The sequence below is a fragment of the Neomonachus schauinslandi genome, chromosome 9, assembly GCF_002201575.2.
Source record: "Neomonachus schauinslandi chromosome 9, ASM220157v2, whole genome shotgun sequence".
NCBI lineage: Eukaryota > Metazoa > Chordata > Mammalia > Carnivora > Phocidae > Neomonachus > Neomonachus schauinslandi.
This window is the reverse complement of record NC_058411.1, coordinates 132,059,625-132,073,214: the sequence shown is the minus strand read 5'-3', so window position 1 is coordinate 132,073,214 and position 13,590 is coordinate 132,059,625. Positions and strand designations below refer to the sequence as shown.

The following is a 13,590-nucleotide window of genomic DNA, read 5'->3' as shown; positions in this document are numbered from 1 at the left end:
GGTCCGGGTGAGTTATTTTGATATTTAGGGTAAGGAAAAAAGAAATCCCTTTCAGGTTCTCCAACGGGGGAGCTTTTTAACCTCTTTCCGGCGAGGTGGGAGCTCATCTTCATGGTCGAATTTAAAAGAACAATGGAAGCCTGACTACGTTTAAAGAAAAATAAAACTTGTTTTTTTTTTTTTTTTCCTTTTGGGTGTTGGCTTTTAACTCTTTCAAAGCCGATTTTGAAAACGGCTGCAGTGTTACCGATGAGAAGGTACTTGAAGGTACTTGCTGCTTATTAAAGCCTTCATGACGTTAAGGTTGTCTTTTAAAAATGCAAGTTGGAGAAGTGCCGCTGGTATTTCAGAAATTACGAAGATAAGTTTACTATACCGTCAAGGCTGTTTAATGGAAATAGGCTGTAATTTCGATGCTAGACGATGACGTTTGATTAAGATAGTTTATTTTAGCGACAAATTACGCCAAGATTAGTTGACATTCTGATGTTTAAATAATGATTAAATATACTGTTTGGTACTTTTTAAAAGGTCATAAGGAGCCGTTATCTGTGCCACACCTGAGTGTTAGAACGTACTTGGATCAGTTCCTGGACTTCTAAAAGTTGAAGTTCATCATTTTATTATTTTTAAAAATAATGTATGTTAGCACAAGCCATGGTCGACAAAACTTTTACAAAGGAATATTCTGACGCCAAATCTCTTTGTGAAGTTACTTTCTCGTAGTGTAAATATTAAAGTAGGACTGTTCTCGGTAATGGGCGATGAAGAGGAGCCATATTTGTTGCATTTGTTGCATGCATAAAAATCTAGATATGCTTAAAACGGAACAGTATTTTAATAATAAGTATTGCTTTCTCAAAAATTTGCAGAGTCCTGTATAGTTGTGAGTTTAAAAAATCGAGAGGGGATTTAAGTTGAATGGTTTGAAGAACAAACCACAAATGCTCAAATCTTCGTGTATTTTAGAATATATTTGTCTTCATTCTGCGGTAGCTCTTGTGTTGTAAAGGTGCAGATCTACGTAAAAATAGTGTTGGGCAGATTTACGTAGTACTTAGAAAATCGAAGTTATTGGTGTAATCACCGTATTTCTGAAGGTATTTTTGTCAGTGAAATTGTTTAATGTTCTGAATAGCATTCATATAGTGCTACATGTTACATCAGTTGCGCATATTTTGATTTTACAGAATCTTGAGTACCAGTTTTGGTTTTTCAAAACAACATTTTTGAAATTTGTGAACACTGAAAGTAGTTTTAAATGTATATTCTGAATCTGTTTTTTTCAGGCTCCTATTTTGAATAGTGAAATGCAAAATAATTGCTAGCAGTTTAACCTCGTAAGATCTTTTTACGGGAGAAATGGGGGAAGGGAGAGACTGAAAATGTTCAAGACCCTGGTTTGAAATTGAATAAAGGTCATAGATACTACATGTTTCAGACTTGCTTAAAAGACAAAGCTAATATCCCACTTGGTGAGATCAAATAACTGTGGTTTAAAAATTTAAAGTAACCAGTAGCCATTTTAACTTCACTAATTTCTCCTAGAGGAGTTAATTTTTAATTGTTTATAAGTGTAAAAGCTATTTCTAGATGGTAATGGAAATTTTAAGATGATTTTAGTGTTTAAAAACGGTAAACTTTTCCTTTGTTTTGTGTATTGCCTGGCATCAAAAGAAAAATAAAAAACAAGGTTATAATCCTAAATCTGTCTGAAGATGTGAATTTTCTGTAGTTTATTTAATATCAGTGCCTTAATATCTAGTGTTTGTCCATGCCACCAAAAGATGAGGAAAACAAAGATTGATATATTATTGAGATAAATAACTGCAACCTTAAATGTAAAGGTGGTGTGTCGATGAACCGTCCCTAAATTTGTCCATAGATCATGTATTTGGAATATTTTCTCATTGTTTCATCACACTGAAACTTTGGCCAAGAAATGTTTAAAAATCAAAACATTGATATCATCTTTTTTTTTTTTTAAGGTAACTTACAAGATTAAAATTAAATTTGGTTGATGATGGTTCTGAACAAATACAGCTCTTTTATTTGAGGTAAGACTGGGTAAATTTTTATTACTTTCTCACATAAAAATAAGCGTATTTGGTTTTTATTTTGCTCTCTGATAATTTATATTTCCAGTAAGTTAGTGATTATGAGTAGAGTAAACTAAATATCTGAAATAATTTTACAAAGCCTTTAAACCTCTCCATTGAATGAAGAGTATATGTGCTTAGCCATTGTAACTTAATGTGCCTTTTGAATAGTTTAAAATACTGAAGGTCTCTTAAGCCTTTGTTTAATTTTGGGATCAAGAAAAGACTGATTATATTTTGAGAAAAACCATGAACCAGAGATACATTTTTTCTTTTTAATGCTCTAGTGTACTGTGCAAACTAATTTTTTAAGTATTTAAAGAAATGAATTTATTGGAAAATTTGAACTAGTTAGTATTCATAGTAGATTTTAGGGAAGAACATTTTAAAAATCAAGTTTTGTGAGCATAGATTTTAGTTTTTGTTTTCAATTACATAATAAAAGTTGTAAAACATTCCTACTTGCTATTTGTTGTTCCATCAATAAATTGTTTAGAATATTGGTGTGTGTTTTTTTTTTTTCCTCCCAAAAGGTATGCCATTTTGAAGACTGAGACCCATGGAGTTTTAATCCTTGAGTATAAAGGAAATGTTTGCAAAAGTCTCTATTTTATATAGCAAGTAAGTAAATGTTTTATCCAACATCTTAAATTTAATAGCTACCAACATTTGAGTAGGAAAACAACTAAAGTTTGTCAATGAAACATAAAATGTGGACTGTCTCGAAAAGGAGATGAGGAAAAAGTCCATCAAATTCCTTTACTTTAAATCAAAGCACTTTTGTGTTTTATTAAAACATTTGATATACATAATTTATATCAGAGCAGTAAGACATTCAATACTTTTTAGTAATATGCTGCTTCAGGATTATGGTTAAATCAGTAGTTGAGTTATCAGAATCCTGTCTTTATAATCTGAAATTCTTTAGCCTTTTTTTTTTTTTTTGATGACATAGATCATGTTTTTGAAATGCCCTAGAATTTTGCATTTGCTGATCTTCCAGTTCTTAAAAGAACTATATTTTTAAAAGTGAAGACACTTTCATATTTTAGTTCTTACTAATAGATTTAATATATTCATTTTACCTATTTTTGATTTTGTTTTCAAACAGGTACTAAAATGAGATACCTTACAGGAAACTAGAATAAAGCATCTATAATCTATAGCTTAGTAAAATTGTTTTTAAAGCATAAAAGGAAGAAATAATTTTCAACATGTATGGGATACTTTGACACCTTAAAACTAGATATGTGAATGAAAAATATACGTCTGCTGATAATTTTCAAGAAATGTTCTTTATGAGTTAACACTGAACGTGGAAATTACTGTCAAGCTGATGTTAGGAATTTAGCAGAGGAAATATGTATATATAGTAAGAGATATCTTGGGAAATTGTAAGAATAGCCAAATAAGTAATATGAAGGCAAGTTTATCTTTGTCCTTGAAATGTGGAAAATCTTTTATCTCTTGGTGTTGGCTTACTGTATTCATTGAAGTAGGTGATAAAGGTAATATTTTTATTGTATTTGTTTTACCTTAATTCTTTTTATTCATTTTGCAATTTGATCAAATTTGTGTTTATTTTAGTATGCAAAAGAAAACTAAATGTTAAGACTTAAGTATAGTGTTTTTGAAGATCTAACATCATACAAAAAAAAATCAAACATTTTTCATCGTAACCTTTAACACAAATGCCAAGGTTAGGGTTTCTTGTATGGAAATGATAGGATATTAGATTAGTATTCAGATGTGCTTGGGCACTGTTATAAAAATTGAGAATTGGGCCTCTTAGACACAAATGTATGTGAAGTATAATGTGATTTTAAGTTTAAATCAGCAATAAATTTATAATGGGCTACCGATGGTGCAGTTTGACTCATTAAAATAAAAAATGAATGGTTGAAGGTTAGAAATGTTAAATGATGATTTTATTTTTTTCCTCCAGTATCAATAAATATAAAAAAATCTAAATGATACAGTGATTTCTAAATTAATCCTCAATCTAATGGAGTACAGCTTCCCTTTTATCACCAATAAGATAAAGGATTATAGCAAATCACACTTTAAAAAGGTCTTGCATATACTTCAACTTTCATGATGATGCTTACATTCAGTGTTCTGATATTTGCTGCTTGGGCCAGGCTTGTGAAAATGGGCAATATATTTGATGGACAAAAGTAATGGACACGTGAGGGCAAACATAAATGTGAAACTATTTTAAATTACCAAATTTCATTAAAAAAGTAACATTTACTACCATATTTTGCTTGAGAACCAAAGTGACACTTAAATACTTGTTTTTATTTTGGCATTTTGAAGGAACTTTTAAATCATAAAAATCACCTATTGAATTGGTGACTAGGTTTCATTGCATTTGTTACTATGGTACTATTTTTAAAAGTACCTGAAATTGCAGAGAAATGAAAGCAGCCATGCCCGTAGTTAATTACAAGGTTTTCATGAACTATGGTATGACACTTAGCGGCTGTATTGTATGATATAGGTAACTTTGAATATAAATTTTCTTTCAAGTTGAATTAAGTGGTATTTGTAGTTTTTTGATTATTTAAAAATTTGGACCGGACAACCAATTAATATACTTTTTCTCCCCTGAGATATTTTTGTTGAGAGACATAAGGGGAAAAAGATAGTAAGAGGACATCTCCATCTTCAATAATGAGCGGTGTATGTGATAGAGTGGAGAATACAACTGTGATTCAGCAATCAGGAGAGGAACTTCTAAATGTAGACTAGCCCTGTAATCTTGACATTCACTATAGACCTTAGTCTCCTAACCTATAGAAAGTATTTGGAATTTCTAATCTCTTAAGATACTTTTAGCCCTAAATTGTGTGATTAAAAATAATAGTGAGGAGTACCTGACTCATTTATACCAACTGGAGAGTAGGTTTTGTAATTTTTGCCTTAGAAATTATGTATGCTGTTTCTGTGAAGAATGGATTTGAATAACATGAGACCCGGGTGATACACTGTACCCGACTTTCATGATGGTATGCATTCCAAAATATTAATATAAATGCAGATGTTGGAAGGCTGATTTTAAAAAATAGTTAAGGTGGGAAATTGTATTTAAACAAGTGAAATTTAGAATGCTGCAATAAAACACTGTTGGATTTTTTTCCCCCTAATAATTATTAAATATACTTAAAATTTAGTGCATTTAATGTAACATTTGCATCTGGCTATCACAGTTATAAATGAGGATTTAGCATTTACATGCTTGACATATTGATTTAATTTCCTTTAAGAAATTTTTATGCTTCAAAGATAAATATTCTCATTTTACCAGCTACTTTCACCTTCTGGGTTGAGTGGCTCAATACAAACTTCTAATTTTCAAATTGGCTGTTATTTCTGAATGTAATTAACCTTTACAATTTAAATTCAAGGATGTTCTGAAGTTTATAAATAAAAACTATATGACTTGATTGTTTTCATAACATTCAAGTGGCATGTTTCCTACAACTGGAAGAAGTTTTGATTTGTACATTGTACAAGCTAGATCTGTGTTTTGGAAAACAATCTTTTGCTTTTTGAAATTAAGCTATTTATTTGATAATGAATATTTCCCAAACAAGCAATTTATACCCTTAATGTGTACTGCATAGTAATCATAATCATTTTAATTTAGATGATTAAGATAGTTTGCTTAACTTTAATGGTTTCTGAGTTGACTTATGAATGTTAATGACTTTATTGCTACCTTATTTTTGTGGAAGATTTCATATTTATTTCAAAGTGCTCTCAGATTTTATTCTTAATTTAAATGTAAAAATTGTTTTAAGGACTTCAACAGGTTAAAAGTTGACAAAATCTATATTTTAAGAAAAGCACAAATGGGCTAATAAAGATAAGAGTTTTTGTCTTTTAATATAAAAGGACCAGCAGTCAAATGTACATTACACCTGTTAAATGAGAATCTATAATATTGCGAACTATTAAAGATAGGTAGGAATATGAGCAAAATTACCAACTTCTATAGTCTGCTTAAGCCAAACTTGGCTCTTCCCCACCCTTCTTAAAGGAACGCAGAGTACTACTTTCTCAGTTTTGGGGAAGGAGATGGTATGGTAGATTACGTTGGTGTCAGTAATTTTTGAAGTGGTGCAAAGTGAGATCCAAGGCCCATACTCTTACTTACAGGTAGCTTTTTAATCACATTGTCAGACCATTGTGAAGGATTTCCCTCAGACATTTCTTTTACCAATGAAAGTCAATTCCACCTTTCTCTTAGGAGTTATAAATCAGTTGAGTTCATTTGGTTGATTTAGTACTTGTTTTGTTAAACTATATTCCCTGTTAAGGTCAGATTAAATTTGGAAACTTTAAATGAATAATGCCGTTTCTTGTAAATTGTTTCATTTGTTAACTTGGTGGGAGGATATTTTAGCATCTTAACTCTTAGAGGTAATTTTGAAGCAAATCTTTGCTGTATTTCTTGATTATGATTAGTCAGAATGACTAAAGGGATTTAGATTTTGTAGTATAATCAGGAACGTGCCTTATAATTTGAAAATTTGAAATTTTAGTCTTGGAACAGCATTTGAGTAGGTAACTTAAATCCTAAGTTATCCCTGGGGTGCCTGGGTGGCTCAGCCATTAAGTGTCTGGCTTGGGCTCAGGTCATGATCCCAGGGTCCTGGGACTGAGCCCCACATTGGGCTCCCTGCTCCGCGGGAAGCCTGCTTCTCCCTCTCCGACTACCCTGGCTTGTGTTCCTGCTTTCCCTCTCTCTCTCTCTGTCAAATAAATAAAATCTTTATTGTGCTAAGTATCCTTAAATTACTACACTTTTTTAAAGATTTTATTTATTTATTAGAGAGAAAGCACAAGCAGGGGGAGAGGGAGAAGGAGACCTGCTGAGCAGGGAGTGCGACGCAGGGCTCAATCTCAGGACCCTGGGATCAAGACCTGAGTGGGAGGCAGACACTTAACCGACTGAGCCATCCAGGCACCCCAAATTACTACACTTTAATATTGATCTTAAAACAGTTTTTTGATAGCTCTACATGTTATTATAATCATACTTAAGAGCAGAGTGACTGAAAAAAATACATACCTTTATTCAGAGGGCATTTGAAATAGTTTTCCATGTTTAGTTTATGGAACATTTCCGTCTAACTAGTGAACAGCATGGATATGATACTTTTGTTATCAGCTGTATTTTAAAAAGGGTTAGTGTTGCTTGAGTAGGTCTGTACAGTTGGTAATAAAAGTAGTTTGAAGTTTGGTCTAAAATTTCCTATTTATCTTAAAATAGTTGGATTAAAGTGCATGATGTGAAATAATATGATGGATAATAATGAGTGAGAAACATGGCCCTGCAAGCGGGTAATGGAAGTTTTCCTTTAGAAGTCTTGAAGGTGGGGGGTGGTACCTGGGTGGCTCAGTTGGTTAAGTGGCTGCCCTCCGCTCAGGTCATGATCTCAGGGCTCAGATCATGATCTCAGGGTCCTCGGATTGAGCACGTGGGGTTCCCTGTTCAGCGGGGAGCCGCCTTCTCCCTCTCCTCCCCACTTACGCTCTCTTCTTGCTATCTCCCTCAAATAAATAAAAAAAATCTTGAAAGTGGATTAGATGAACGACCAGAAATTACGATAATTCTGTACTGTTAAGAAGTGATGTTGCAGTGGCGCCTGGGTGGCTCAGTCGGTTAAGTGGCTGCCTTTGGCTCAGGTCATGATCCCAGGGTCCTGGGATGGAGCCCCACATTGGGCTCCCTCCTCAGTGGGGAGCCTGCTTCTCCCTCTCCCTCTGCAGCTCCCCCTGCTTGTGCTCTCTCTCTGTCAAATAAAGTCTTAAAAAAAAAAGTGATGTTGGGCTCTGTTGAACAACTAGTTCTACACCTTGATTGTTTTGATTATGCATTAAATCTAGGGAGACCAGATTTTATCTACTCTGTTGGAGTTCTTGGGGACTGAGACTTATGCATGGTTTTTATAGTAACTTATTCTACAGGTGAGCCTCTTACACAGCCAGATTTAAAATCCTTGGGGTTAAGAACTTACCTTCTGCTTGGACTGTATTGTTCATAAATACATACATGTCTTGGTCTTCTGGTGGATGATCCTTATTTTGAAGTTTTGGAATAAATCATGGCATCTTAGTAGTCTCTTTTTATCTTTTTCTATGCATAAAATTATATTCTTTTTCCTGCAGAAATGTGAATCCAGAGACTGAATTCTCTAAAGGGCCTGTACAACGTAGTAGATGTTGGTGGAAGCATTTAGTAAGTTTTATTTAATTTTCATGTTTAATCATGTTTTTAAATTTTCAATGACTGGAAATTTGAATAATTGAGTCAGAGTTGTAGAAACAAAGGGATTTAATGAAGCTCAAAGCAGTAAAAAAAAAAAACCAAAAAAACCTGGTTAGGTGTGTGTGAAGTTGATTAAAATTTTGTTTACTCCAACCTGTTACTTTCTTTCTTTAAACTCTGACAGAATGCAAAGTAACCTACATTTGAACCTACTTCCAGCATTTCACCCTAGATCTGGGTGTTGGTAAACTCCCCCCTATGTTTGTAAATAAAGTTTTATTGGAACACAGCTATGCTCTCTTATTTACACATTGTCTGTGTTTCCTTTCCCACTACAGCTGCAGAGTTGAGAGTAGTTGTAGCTAATGGTCACAAAACCTGAAGTATTTACTACTTTGTTCTGTAGAGAAAGCTTACCTGTCCTTGTCCTAGAGCCATCGCTTGCGTCAACTTAATCCTTCCTGTGTAGAACTCAGAAGCCTTTGGGTTTTCTTTTGGTAATAGAACATACTTTTTAATGGATTTCAGTGTAACAATTTTAAGAAATAAAGTAATTCTGAAATTTCCTTACACCTGAAGGCCCAACAAAAAGTTCTTTTCACACTGAGGTTATGCTTTGATTTTAGAAGACTTGGTTACTACTACTGTGGAATAGTTATTCTAACCCCCAACATGAGAAGAAGTGGGAAGAGAGTAGAGATGAATTTGGATGAATTCTCCAAAGGATTTATTTATTACTGACAGAACTGTTTAGGTATGATTATTACATCCTAGCTGTTTCATAAATATTTTTGAATCACATTTGGGAATGTAGATTTTTAGATGATAACTTTGCTTCCAATTAGTACTTAAACTTCATTGTATAATGGCTACTAGATCCTGCAAAAGGTGAAGTTCTGGGTTTTTTTGTTAGGTTTTGATGGGGATAGTGAGGGCAGAGATGAAAACTTTCCTAATGTACAATTACTGATCTCATGTCTCATTTTAAAGAGATTAATTGCCTGGCACATAGTGGATGCTCAATAAATACTTGATTTATGGTGTATCATTTCTGTTAAACATTATTTGTTAACTAGTAGTTTAGGTCTAATTGGAAAACAAAAGTTAAATTCATTATTAAAATAGAAATTTTAATGCATTATCTATTTTTAGTATGTAAACTAAAACTTTGCTCAGTAAAGAGGAAAAAGGGATAAGAAACTACAACTTTCAGTCTCAACATGTACATGTTGTCAGATATTAAACTAATATAGGGACAGTGGGGAAGATTTCATTTGATTGTAAAACCTTAGATGATTCTTTTTCTTAGTTACCATAATTGATCTTATTCTCTGAGAGATCAACGGTTGGCTGGTGTTTTTCAAATAACTTTGTAGTTAGTTTTTATACCCACTGTATTTAGGACCCAGACTTACTAATATATTATAATCCTGTTGAGGATTCAAGCTACTTTTGGTAATAAGACAACCTGTGTGAGTTCACTATTAAATGTTTCCAAATTTAAAGACCAGCACAAAGGAGACTGAAATCAAGTCATAAGCACCAAGAATCTTAATTACATGATGGGAAGGATCAGTTTCTGCCCCTCATCGTTCTTTTATACTCTTTTGTCCCTTTGGTTTTGCAGTAACTATTTGAGTTTTAAAGTGATATAAGTTAACATTAATTTATTGTGGCATTATTAGAGCCATCCACTTTTTTTTTTTTTAAGGATTTTATTTATTTGACAGAGAGAGACACAGTGAGAGAGGGAACACAAGCAGGGGGAGTGGGAGAGGGAGAAGCAGGCTTCCCCTGGAGCAGGGAGCCCGATGTGGGGCTCGATCCCAGGACCCTGGGATCATGACCTGAGCCGAAGGCAGACGCTTAACGACTGAGCCACTCAGGCGTCCCTAGAGATATCTACTTTTAAAATTAAGAACCATTAATCATTTCTTTTTCCTTGTGCTCCTCCTTGTCCCCCACATTTTTTGTTGCTATTAAAAATGGGAGTTGCTGGGAAGTAGAGGTAAGGAGATTGCTTATGCTTATTTTAGGGGAGCCCCTCGTAAACCGAATTCAGTAATGAATCGCATTTCAACTGACAACTTCACTTGCTTGCATTTCAGCTAACTTTATTTTACAACATCCAGTGATTTTGGAGCAAATTTACTGAATTAGAATTTAAAGAGGAGACCTCCTTGCTCAATTTTATAATCTTAAATTTCTGGATGTACAATATTTAGGGATTTTAAGAGATAGCTGTTAGTACCTTTTATGGAAACCTTTACTTTTGCTTTCGGGAATTTGATTAGAACAAACAATTTTCTTTAAAAAGGAGCTCTAAACTATGAACAGCAGAGTAGAAAAATTCTCCTACCATAAGCTTGAAGCCTCTATGTAAAATACACAAAAGATCTAGGTCTGTTTGATGATGGAATTCTAGATCAAACCATCATCTTTTCTGTATGTCTGCAGTAATTCACAAGTTACTGGAGAGATGTGTAGTAGGGCTTTGATATCTGAACCCTACTCAGTTTTCTGTACTGATGTTATTTTAATGCAAGATTAAATTCTCTTTAAAGCAGAAAGTGTCTTTAAATAATTGACCCAATTTATCCAATGGATTTTTCAGAGGTCTTGTTGCTACTGGAATGTAAATTATTTTGAGTAGTAAGTTTAGTTTGTAGATCTCCATGTACTTTGGTTATTGTTACATGGGAATAATAGCTAAATAACATTTATTGGGGTCTTTCTATATGCCAGGTAATGTAAAAGCTATAAATGTACTAATTTAATACTCACTACTGCCACATGAGGTAGGTACTACTGTTTCTATTTTACACATGAAGAACTGGATTTTGTTACTAAGAAAATATCCAGGCTCACAGAACTCATGCCTACTTTCTTTTTTATTTTGTAACATAAATTTGCTTATTTGCAAATTTAGTTTTTTCAAGAATTTGGAATTCCATGAAAATAAATGTTACTCACAAATCCCTCATTGGTTTTTTTAAGGTATTTTGATGATTGACTGAGCACTTTTGCCTATTAACAAAATTCTCACTTTTTGCTTTTCATTGGCTTTGTAGGCATGCAAGACTGACATGACTTTTTAATGTCACAAGAGTTGTCTGCTCTTGTAGCATTTGTTTTCTTTTTTTAGTCACCTTAAACATGTTACTAGAATGATCAATATACTAGTATTTTCTAATCTCTACTGTCACACAAACTATTGCATTTTATTAATTTTAGAATGATTTTAATGTCATTAGGTTTTCTTTTGAAATTAAAATAATGATTTTAAAAGGAAATTTCAATATCCTGGATAAATTTTACCTCTTGTCCTGTGGCAAAAGAATATAAAGCATTGAGTTTATCATTTAATGTACTAAACAATAAATTGTACCTCTAGCCATTGAAATAATTACAGCTTGTTATCAATACATTAGTGTCATTGATCCATAATTGTGTTTACATCCCCAGCTTCATTTAGAGCTTGATCTTGCATTGTAACGATAGAGATTGGGGAGAAATTATAATAAACAGTGCAAGAAAAATGGTATTTTTATCTTTATACTTATACATAGAAATATATATTCCTTAGTTTTAGGGAATGAAGATACTTTATTGATACGAAGAATGAATGAGTTCTTATTTTAGGGTGGAGAGAAATCAGGAAAGTATGTTAAGGAGAAATATCTTGCATTTGGTGTTTATTACTGATGTTGTGACACTCATTTTTAGTCGTATTTTAATATGAGTGGCAGTGTCTCTTGGTTATCAAGTAGTTTACTAAGTTAGATATTTATTTTGTATATGTAGACAACAAATCCTAATTATAGTTTAGGAGATAAGATTTAACTACTTGAAGAGCAAAAATGCCTTATATTTAATAATCTCCTAGTCACCCAGACTTTATGTCTACAAATTTAGTTTGAGAGCTGCAAAATTGGTAGAGGAGACCAGAGTTAAAACTTGTTTTTGCAATTATGTTTGCTCATGATGGATCAGGATCATTTATTTAATAGAATATCCTGGCTTCCCACTTAATCCCTTTAGTTCAAATTATTTAAGTAATGGATTTGTTTCTCTATTAGTAACATTTGATATTTTGGCAAACAGGTGTATTTTACTTGTATTTAATTTGAAATCTGATAGCAATTTATGGCAAATATCATATAGGCCAGGTAGGTATTTTGCATTTTTGATCATTTTTTTTCCTAGTTGCTACATATTTCCTGTATTCTCAAATAAGTAGCTGAAGATGGTGGTATCTCTATTGGCCCTTTGTGTTATCTAAGCAAAATTAATTAACATCTGTTGAATTGGAAAACTATGCTGTTACCCACTGCTTTGGTGTGTGTTTTTTTTTTTTTCCCCCTTAATCTCAAAATTCTTTTCCATAATTAGTTTTATTTGAAGAAGCTTGGAAAGTTTTCTGCATTGAGATTTAGAATCCATAGTGTTGGTGTAATTTAGCTTTCCAGGATTTTGAATTTGAATTTTTGTTTTTACTTACCATATTGACAGTGTAACAACATTAAGTATGTAAAATTTGACTATTCACTGCCACTTTTCTATAGTTACATATGTATCTGTGACAGTAGAAGAACTTTGTTACTAGTTTGCGGTCTTGCCATGATTCTCCTTGAGAAGTGTGTGCAGTGCATACAATTTTAATATACTACAGTTTCATAGTTTAAAGCTGTTACAAAATTAAAACTTTGTGTATGGTAAGAGTATCTTCAAGGTGGGTGGATGTTCTCTGTTTGAAGGAGTAAGATTATTGGTATTCCAACAGCATTTTTTTCTTTTAATGTTTTCATCAAGCACCCAGTCAGCTTGAAGAGTCTCAAATGGACCCTACCACTGAGAAAACAAGATGGCAGTCCACTATGGGGAATTGAGGAAAATGGATTAATACAAGAGTGCTGTGATAATAAACAACCAAGACAGGGTTCTTTTAACATGGATTTCATGAAATGAAGACATAGGTTTCTTACCCAGCACAAATGGACAGTGGATTTGACTTTCTAAAGACTTTTTGTATCACTAAAACAAGTACATTTTTGACATTTGGAGAAGAAAGATGGCACATTAACACAGATGTTAGTTTGTATGCCTGGAAGTTTTTGCAGTTTGACTTGTATTAGTATGATTTTGTGGAATGTTAACTTTAATAAAATTTCTAACACTTTAAAATTTCTCAGTTTGGGCTTTTTTTTTTTA

At 32.9% G+C, this 13,590-nt stretch overlaps 1 long non-coding RNA gene across 2 annotated transcripts in view; it reads left to right on the top strand.

Moving 5' to 3' along the window:
• LOC110572275 overlaps nucleotides 1-13,563 on the top strand; it is a 19,022-nt gene extending 5,459 nt beyond the window's left edge. The window contains exons 1-5 of one of the 2 annotated variants that reach the window (XR_006540588.1): nucleotides 229-257; nucleotides 1,989-2,057; nucleotides 2,633-2,720; nucleotides 8,280-8,349; nucleotides 13,192-13,563. This is a non-coding gene — a long non-coding RNA (uncharacterized LOC110572275). Of the gene's footprint in view, nucleotides 1-228; nucleotides 258-1,988; nucleotides 2,058-2,632; nucleotides 2,721-8,279; nucleotides 8,350-13,191 lie in introns of those variants that run through there. The other variant, XR_002479842.1, reaches the window with a different exon arrangement.
• Nucleotides 13,564-13,590: the final 27 nt, after the last annotated feature.